The sequence below is a fragment of the Macaca fascicularis genome, chromosome 4 (assembly GCF_037993035.2).
Source record: "Macaca fascicularis isolate 582-1 chromosome 4, T2T-MFA8v1.1".
In the NCBI taxonomy this organism is placed as follows: Eukaryota; Metazoa; Chordata; class Mammalia; order Primates; family Cercopithecidae; genus Macaca; species Macaca fascicularis.
In genome coordinates, this window is record NC_088378.1 from 41,738,889 (window position 1) to 41,747,612 (window position 8,724).

The 8,724-nt window shown below is 42.3% G+C and overlaps 1 pseudogene; it reads right to left on the reverse strand.

Moving 5' to 3' along the window:
* Positions 1 to 6,342: 6,342 nt before the first annotated feature.
* Positions 6,343 to 8,511, reverse strand: LOC102145778 (tyrosine-protein phosphatase non-receptor type 11-like; annotated as a pseudogene).
* Between the last annotated feature and the right edge of the window lie 213 nt (positions 8,512 to 8,724).

Genomic DNA, 8,724 nt, shown 5'->3' on the forward strand with positions numbered 1-8,724 from the left:
AGGCTGCAATTTCATTCATTTCTGTATACTGATGTTTTGAAATCTTCAGAAGCCCCTGTTAAAACGGAAATGTGGAATCTGAGTAGTGTGGTCAAACTGGTATACCAGGACATTTTGGTGGCGACTCAAGTCTGACGAAGCTTTTCTAGTAATTTATGCCTTCCATTTCCTAGGAACAAGAGTGAGTGAGGGCTAAGGACACAAAACAGCAGCAGTTTCAGCCCCACTCCTATAATATTCTAAAAGCCTGTCCTTAGATCTTGGTATTCTTCTCTCAGGCAGAGGGCTTAATAATATTAGAGAAGTAATATCCTGATATTTTTGCATTTTAAGGTAAGCCACAGCCAGAAAGAACAATAGGAGGCCCAGAAGCCCACCTCCAACCACTCCAACCAGATACACCAAGGACTCTGGCTCAGATCAGATACAGCCACCTTGGTGATCCAGAGAGGCCTCCTATTGGGTGCGGTGGCTCAAGTCTGTAATCCCACCACTTTGAGAAGCCAAGGTGGGAGGATTGCTTAAAACTGGGAGTTCAAGACCAGCCTGGGCAACATAGCGAGACCTCATCTCTACAAAAGAAGAAAAGAGAGAGAGAGTGAGAGAGTCCTCCTATCAGGAATCATGCTCAAGTTCTGATTCAATTTCAATGAGAGATAACGGAGTAAACAGCAGGAAGGAGGGAGATTCCAGAAAACCCCAAGACTATGTTGTTGGGCTGTCATTGTTCATGGGAATTACTCATCCGTGGGTCTCCATCTGGTTTCACCCACAGGCCTGTGCACCATGTCTTGCTCTCTAGGAACCAGAACATCTCTATGGTTCTTTGGATGCAAGTACTCTATGTCAGTGGCTCTCAGATTTTTGTTTATTTTTAAAAAGGGATGGTGGTGGTGAATTGCCTTAGGATTACTAAAATAAAAGCATTAAGAAACTCCCCAAAACTCCAACTACATCTGGAGTCATTCTTTCCTAATAGGGACAATATTTTATTACCAAAAATGGTAGAAGGGTTAGAAGGGCCTAAGACTCAGGATAAAGGATAGTTCATTGCATTTAACTAATTTACATTCAGAAAAAAATTTTCCAAATTGATCTTATTTTTCTCATTTTGCCGTGGGTTGATAAAACTTTATCATAAATTAGAACAGAGAATTAGGAGGTCTGAGTTTAAATCCAGGCCCTGATGCTATTTACATCCCCTGGGCAAAGCAATTATTCTCTCTGACTTTTATTTTGTTATTTCCTAAAGGAAAGAATTGTATTAGTTGATTTCTTAAGCAGCTCTCACTTTCTTTGAGCTCCTCTTTCTCTGATTGTAATGTGGAAAACTGGGCTCTGTTTCATACATAAGCACACACTTCATCTAATATTTAAAACAAATATTGTTTCCCTGATTTCTCCATTTGCAGCCCAGATAACAACTCTCCTCCTAGGATTAGTGAAGGCTTGTAATACCATACAAAACCCAGTAATTTTCCCACTAATCGGGGAGTTTCCCAGAATTATCTGCCAAAGATTATTTTGGCACCTTTTTTACTTTTCTGTCATCAGTATTATCATCAACAAAAAATATTTCTTAAGTTAACAAGGAAAATAGTGAATACAGAGAATAAAGACATAATCATAGAATGGATAAAAGTTCAGCCAGTCTGTTAGAGAGCAGTACTTTTCTCATATCTTAACCACATCAAGGACCTGGGGCAGGGATGATGGTGATTGAAGCAGCAGCTTTGAGGGTCACATACTGAAGTTGTTAGTGGACACAGAAGCCAGCACCCCCTTCTCATCAATCCAAAACCATCATAGAAAAAAAACAAGATTACCTAAGAAGTTGGACTAAGGGGAGGGCAGGAGAAGTGAGACTTTATGGGGCCAGAAGTCAAGGACATTTCACAAAATAGAGCCATATGTTAGACCAATGCTGCAACTGGCTCCCAGAGACATTTAGTCATGTCTGGAAACATGTTTGATTGTCACATCTGTGAAGGAGTGCTATTGACATCTAGAGAGTAGAAGCCAGAGGTGCTGCTAAACATCCCAGAGAACACAATCACCCTATATACACAGGGCAGCCCCCACAATGAAGAATTATCCAGCCCAAAATGTCAGTGGTATTGAAGTTGAAAAATCCTGCATTGGAGTAAACTTGAGAGTGATCATGAGACTAAGAGCAAGAGAACATTTGACATCGGTGTGATAAACAAGGAAAGGGATATCTTCGAGGCAGAGAAGAGGAGAGTGAGGAGGTACATTCCTTACTAAAATCTGGACACCTCCCATCCTTTACTGAGTCTCTAGAATCAGTCCTAAGAAGTACAGAAGATCTAGCATCCAGGCAGGGCCTGTTGTCCTGAGAGCAGAAGAAGGGAGTGGGGATGAGAAGCAGAGGGAGCTACTGCCCTCTCTCATCAGTGCATTTACCATGGAAACTGCTGGTGTGAAGATGGCTGAGACCACGCTGAATGAGAAGGAATGAGAGCAAGTGACGTGAGGGCCAAGTCATCAGACCCAGAGCAAAACAAGGTGAGCAAAGTGGATCTGCTCCCTCAAGGGGTGCAAACCTAACTCCTGCACATTCCCCAGCTCAGAGCAGCTGCCCTGTTAGAACAGTGCCACACCACTGCCGGGGCTTAGCACACAAACATTCCTGACCTTAAGTGCTCTGAGTTACTAAATAATCCCAGGGTAATTAGGTAGTCCCAAGGGAATCCCACAGTTTAAAATTATGGGCTCCTGAAGGAACTGTTTGGTCCCTAAAGTCTTACTAAGATTCATTATTTCCTTAATCAATATTTCTTGAATACCTATCACTTGCCAGGCCTATCCAGCAGGTGAGAAAAAAATTGGAAGCAGAAACAGACACAGTCCTTTCATGTCTGGCACTTAGAGTCTTTCAGGAGTGAGCAAATCATCACACAAGTATTCTAGCTGAAATGCATGCTCTGAAGGCATACTTACTAGGAGGGATTATCATAGGGCGTCTGTTAGCCAGTGGGGAACGGGGCAGCCTTTCTGTGAAAATGGGGCCAGGAAGGCCTTTTAACTAAGGGGGATTTACTGGCAATGACTGTGAATTTACACTCTTGATTGTGTATCCAAGTGAGGTTGTAGGTTCAGGTGCAGTGACCCTCTGACAAGACTGAGAGAGGTTGCTAAGTCCCCCCGAAACAACCCCATATTCTGTCTTTTCAATCTCAGTGGAGGCCAACTAAGTTTTCCAGTACTCAGGCCAACAGTCTTTGGTCATCCTTGACTCTGCTGTTTCTCACATCTTACAATGAATGAATCTCTACTTAAATTTTGCTGGTTCTATGTTAAGATTATATGCAGAATCTGGCCATTTCTCATCAACTCCACTATGCCCTCAGTGCAAGCCACCAGCACCCCTCCTCTGGCTGTCTTCAGCAGTCATCTCCTAACTGATCTCCTGGCTCCTGTCCTTTCTCCACAGTCTATTCTGAAAATAGCAGCTGGCATAATTCTTGCTCCCTACAGTCTATTCTGAAAATAGCAGCTAGCATAATTCTTTTAAAATGAATGTCAGATCACACTGCTTGTTTGTTCAAAACCTTCCAGTGATTCCCCATTGCACCCAAGAGTAAAAGCCAAAGTCCTCGCTGAAACCCATAAGGAAATTCACAATCCACCTTCCCTGAATTATGTTCTAGGCCCCACTTACCTCCTTGCCTCCAGCACACTGGACTCCTCTATTATTCCAGACACACTCCTTCTTCAGGCCCATTGCATGGGCTGCTTGCTCCCCTCGCCTGGAGTGCTCCTCCTCCCCATGGCCACATGGCTCCCTCCTTCATGAAATGCAAGTCTCTACTCAGATGCCAACTTCACCATGAAGTGCACGCTGACTATCTAAGTCAAAATTACAATCTACCCCTCTGCACACATTCCCCACTGCCACTCCCTGCAGTCTGTTTTTTCCATAACACTTATTACTATTTCCCATCCTCTCTATATAACAGACTTAATTCATTTATTCATTGTTTATCTCCCCCCTATTAGAATTGTATGCTCTTAGGGGCAGAGATTTTAGCCTGCTTTGTTCACTGACATATTTGAGCATCCAGTAGAATGCTTGGCATATACATATACATAGCATAGATAGATAGATAGATAGATAAATAGATAGATAGATAGATAGACACATAGATAGATAGATGACAGATGGATAGATAATAGATAGATAGATGATAGATAGATAGATATAAAAAAAACATGGCTATTCATTCCATTGCTACATAGATTTTGGTATTAATATTTCAAATAAATCTTACAATTGTACAATAGTGAACACAATTAGATTGCATTGCACTCGTTCATAAAAATAATCATTTTTTTCAGTATAAGCTTTTTTTTTTCTTTTTTTTGAACCAAAGTCTTGCTCTATTGTCCAGTCTGGAGTGCAGTAGTGTGATCACAGCTCACTGGAGCCTTGACGTCCTAGGCTATAGCCATCCTCCTGCTTCAACCTCCTGAGTAGCTGGGACTAAAAGTGTGCACCACCACACCCAGCCAAGTTTTTGATTTTTGTAGAGGGGAGGTTTTACTTTTTGCCCATGTCTCAAACTCCTGGGCTCAAGTGATTCTCCCACCTTGGCCTCCCAAAGTGTTGGGATTACAGGCTTGAACCACTTTGACCAGCCTAGACATTTTAAATATAGAATTTCATTAATTTGATTGAAGCATGTCTTCATTTTTATTCATTTTTATTTTTATTTTTTCACGGCAAAGATACCATAGTATTTTATTAACGTTACAAAAGTCAACCAATGATCTTTTCATTGAAATATCCACGCTGAGTGATGATTCCACATATGAGGCAAAGAGAGATGTCTTTGGAGAAGGCACTTAAGGTAGAACATTAGCAAATCTTACCGGTTGGCTAAAACAAAAATAAGCTCATTCAACCTGGCTGGAGGCCTCTTAGGGCTGTTCCTTCTCACTGTGGCCAAACTAAAAACTAGTGACATTAAGAAAGCACCACATTTCCCAAGTCTGGGGGTGCCCCAGTGGGATGGTGCTGCTCTCAAAAGCCCTGTGTTCCTAAACACATCCATCCTCACAAGATCAGTTTCCCCAAGTGCTGGTTCCAAAAACAAGCTCAGGGCTGGCAGAAATTGTTCGGGAAGCTTCTTGAAGGCCCTCCCTTTATTTCTCAGTCTGACTTTCAGCTTGTCCCAGCTACTGTAATCAGCTTCAGCTTCCCAAGGTCACTAGCAACTTCTACTTTTGCTAAAATCCTTGGTTTTCCATGGCATTGGTTGTGACCATCTGTTAGACTAGTGGCCCCCCAATTAACTGCACCTCCACTTCACACCCTTTTCTTGAGTCTGAGCTGGGCTTGTGACTTGTTTAGTAAGTACAGGACATAATCCAGCTCTCTTCTGGTTAGAAAAAAAATCATCATCATCATCATCATCAATAGAGGGCAGTAGAAGGGATGCTGTGACAATTCTGGACTTAAGTCTTCAGAAGGCCCGGCCACTTCTGCTTGAGAGCTCTTGGCATGTGAGAGGTCTAGCTACCCTGCCAGCCAGGCCACTGAAAGAGACTACACAGAGAAGGAGAGACTCAGGACTTCAGGCAGAGAGAGAAGCCCAGCCACCCGTCTCTCTGCCGACCTGCTGACCACATAAGTGGCCACCTGCAGGCTGGCAGAAGAACAGCCCAGCTGAGCCCAGCTCAGGTCGAAGAACAGTTGGGGGTGGGGTTGTTTTAAGCCACTAAAGTTTTGGGGTAAGCTTGTCAGGAACATTTGACAACCCAAATCACTGGTCATTCATAGATGACTTTTTCCTAAGTACAAGACAATTACTCAAATACAAAGAAAATATGGCAAGTGTTTTCCTACCACAACCTTCTCAGTCAACAGCTGAACTGTAATTTGTCATCGTCTGAAAAAATAAAAAAACCCATACCTTTTATCTTAATTCATAAATATCCATGATTTTTTTTTCTACGACTCTTTAATGCCAATGCAAAGGTAAACCAGTCAGCTTCTGACAGTCTGAAGCACTGGCTTAATTCTCATTTAACCAAAAATAGAAGCCGTCAAAATGAATTATCCATGACTGGATACATGATGGTAAATGAGATTGTTCTCACTCTTCTAGGATGTTGTTACTTAATTTTCCCAAACCATTTCTTCTTATCATCTCCCACGATGAGAAAAAAAAATTAAACTGGTTAGGGTTATAAAAAGAAAAAAAAAGCCTATAACTAGAATTTGAACTCCCATAATCTGCAAGATATAGTGCACCATTTAACTACTTCCTCAATTTAAAGCAAAATTCTATAAAATGTAACGTTGTCTGCATTGTAGAGATGATTTCTTCTTTTCTGAGGAAATGAGTAATTGGGAAGCAGGTATTTGTTGAGTTAAAATACAGTGGTATTTAAATGGTTTCAAATTTTGCTTATCAAAAGGTAGTCAACCAAAATGCAAGCCTTCCAAATTCAAATTCTGTCTTCATATAAACTTTCTTGTGTCTGTTCTTGATCTTTTTAGGGAGAGGGTGAAAGTCCACATCTATTTCTGTGCTGAAGTTTTGGCAGGTTTTCTCATGTGAAATTTTTCTGTTGCATCAGGCCCATGTTTTCATAGACTCCAACATTGTCTTCTCTCATTTCTGCACAGGGTGGCGCTGGAGTGCAAGGCGGGAGGGGGCTCTGAGCTCCACTTGTCTGTGGTCCACTAGAGAATACTTAATATTTGTATATTCGTGCCCTTTCCTCTTGCTTTTCTGCTCTTCTTCAATCCTGTGCTGTTGTGTTTCAATATAATGCTGCACTGCCATATAGATAAATGGGTACTGTGCTTCTGTCTGGGCCATCCCTGGCCTCTGAGACTGTACCATGTGGATGGTTTTGGGAACGTCAATGTTGCTAGTCAACACCTTTCTCTCTGGTGATTTCAATAAGACTATTAATCACAGTGAACGTCCCTGTATGGCCCGTTCCAGCACTGCAGTGGACCACAACCGGGCCTGCATCCATGATGCTCTCCTGCTTATGGTGCACCTCCTCCAGGAAGTCCAGCATGCCCCCGGGGTCGCTGAGCACTCTGTGGTCCGGCCAAGTCCAAAACCAGTATTGCCACACCATTCTCTCCATATTCCCCTGGAGTAGAGCTTGTCCAACCTTCGAAAATTTAAGTTCTTTTAGCATATAGTCATGAGCGGTGCTTTCTTTGACGTTCCTAACACGCATGACCCCATATTCTTGTAGAGTATACTCATCAGACAGGTATTTGACACATTTACTCTTTCTTCTCTCCATTTCTTTCATTGTCATGACAATCACTTGGGAGTTTGCTTGGAAATCCAGCAAAAGTCGTTCACCGTGTTTTGCAGGCAACCTTGTGTGGCAATGCAACTCTTTCTGGGCTTTGAATTTTTGCACTTGGTTTCAAATTCAGGCACGATGATATTTGCATTGATGTAACCTGAAATAGGCTCACTGGGATCACCATCACGTAGAACAACCCTGGCATGATCAAAGGGCAGGATGTTTTTATACCAATTTAATTTTTGTTTTCTTGCCTTTGACCCTCTTTTCGGCTGTAGAGAAGTTTGCACTCCTGTTGTTGTAGGGTCTCAAATTCTTCCCAAAAGCCTTGTTGGACTTTATCTGTGGTCTCAGCTAATGTGCTTAGTTCTCAAACTCTGCTTTCTGTTTCAGCAACATTTATACAAGTCATGTTAAGGGGCTGCTTGAGTCATAGGACTGTACCCAGTGTTTCCAGCATAGGATTCTTCTTGTAACGTTTCACAAGATCCGTCAAAGAATCAAACCGTTCTCCTCCACCAATGTCGTATTTCAGTTCCTGACAGCGAATCGTGACGTGGGTCACTTTAGACTTGCCGTCGTCGCTCTCCCTTTTGTCATCACCGGTGCGCACAGAGAGAACAAAATCTCCAGGGTGGCTCTGGCTCTCTCGTATAAGAAAGCTACCATGTTTTCCTTTTTCAGTTAATAATTTCTCTGCTTCTTTCCTAAACAGGTGTCTGGGAAACCATCTTTCAGAGGTAGGATCTGCATAGTTCAGATGATATTTAAGCTCAATAATATCTCCATTCTTCTCTTTTAATTGCCTGTGATGTTCCATGTAATACTGGACCAACTCAGCCAAAGTTGCAAACTTCTTCCCTCTGTACGGGTCCTAGTAATCACAGTGTTCTGAATCTTGATGTGGGTGACAGCTCCATTTCTTCTAACGGAACATGTGAAGTCTCCAGGGTTACTTTTACTAGGACTTGCCAAAATACTGCCATCAACTCCTCTTGTTAACAATAAGTTTTCTGCCTCCACACCACTGATATTTGGGTGAAACCATTGTCTCCAAGCCTCAGTTTCCTCCATTCTTTTCTTTCTATAAGATAAAGATAGTAGACTGGGTGCAGTGGCGCATGCCCGTAATCCCAACACTTTGGGAGCCTGCAGCAGGAGGATCGCTTGAATTCTGGAGTTAGAGGCCAGCCTGGGCAAAAAAGCGAGACTTCATTTCTACAAAAAATACAAAAAACTAACCAGGAGTGGAGGCTGCGGCGGGAGGATCACTTGAGCCCCCGAAGTCAAGGCTGCAATGAGTCATGATCACGCCACTGCACTCCAGCCTCCTTTATTTTTATTTTTAATGAACAGGGATCTTTTTAAAATGGAAGTGGTTGGTCTTTGATGTCTGACTTCCTTTACTAATAAATAAAC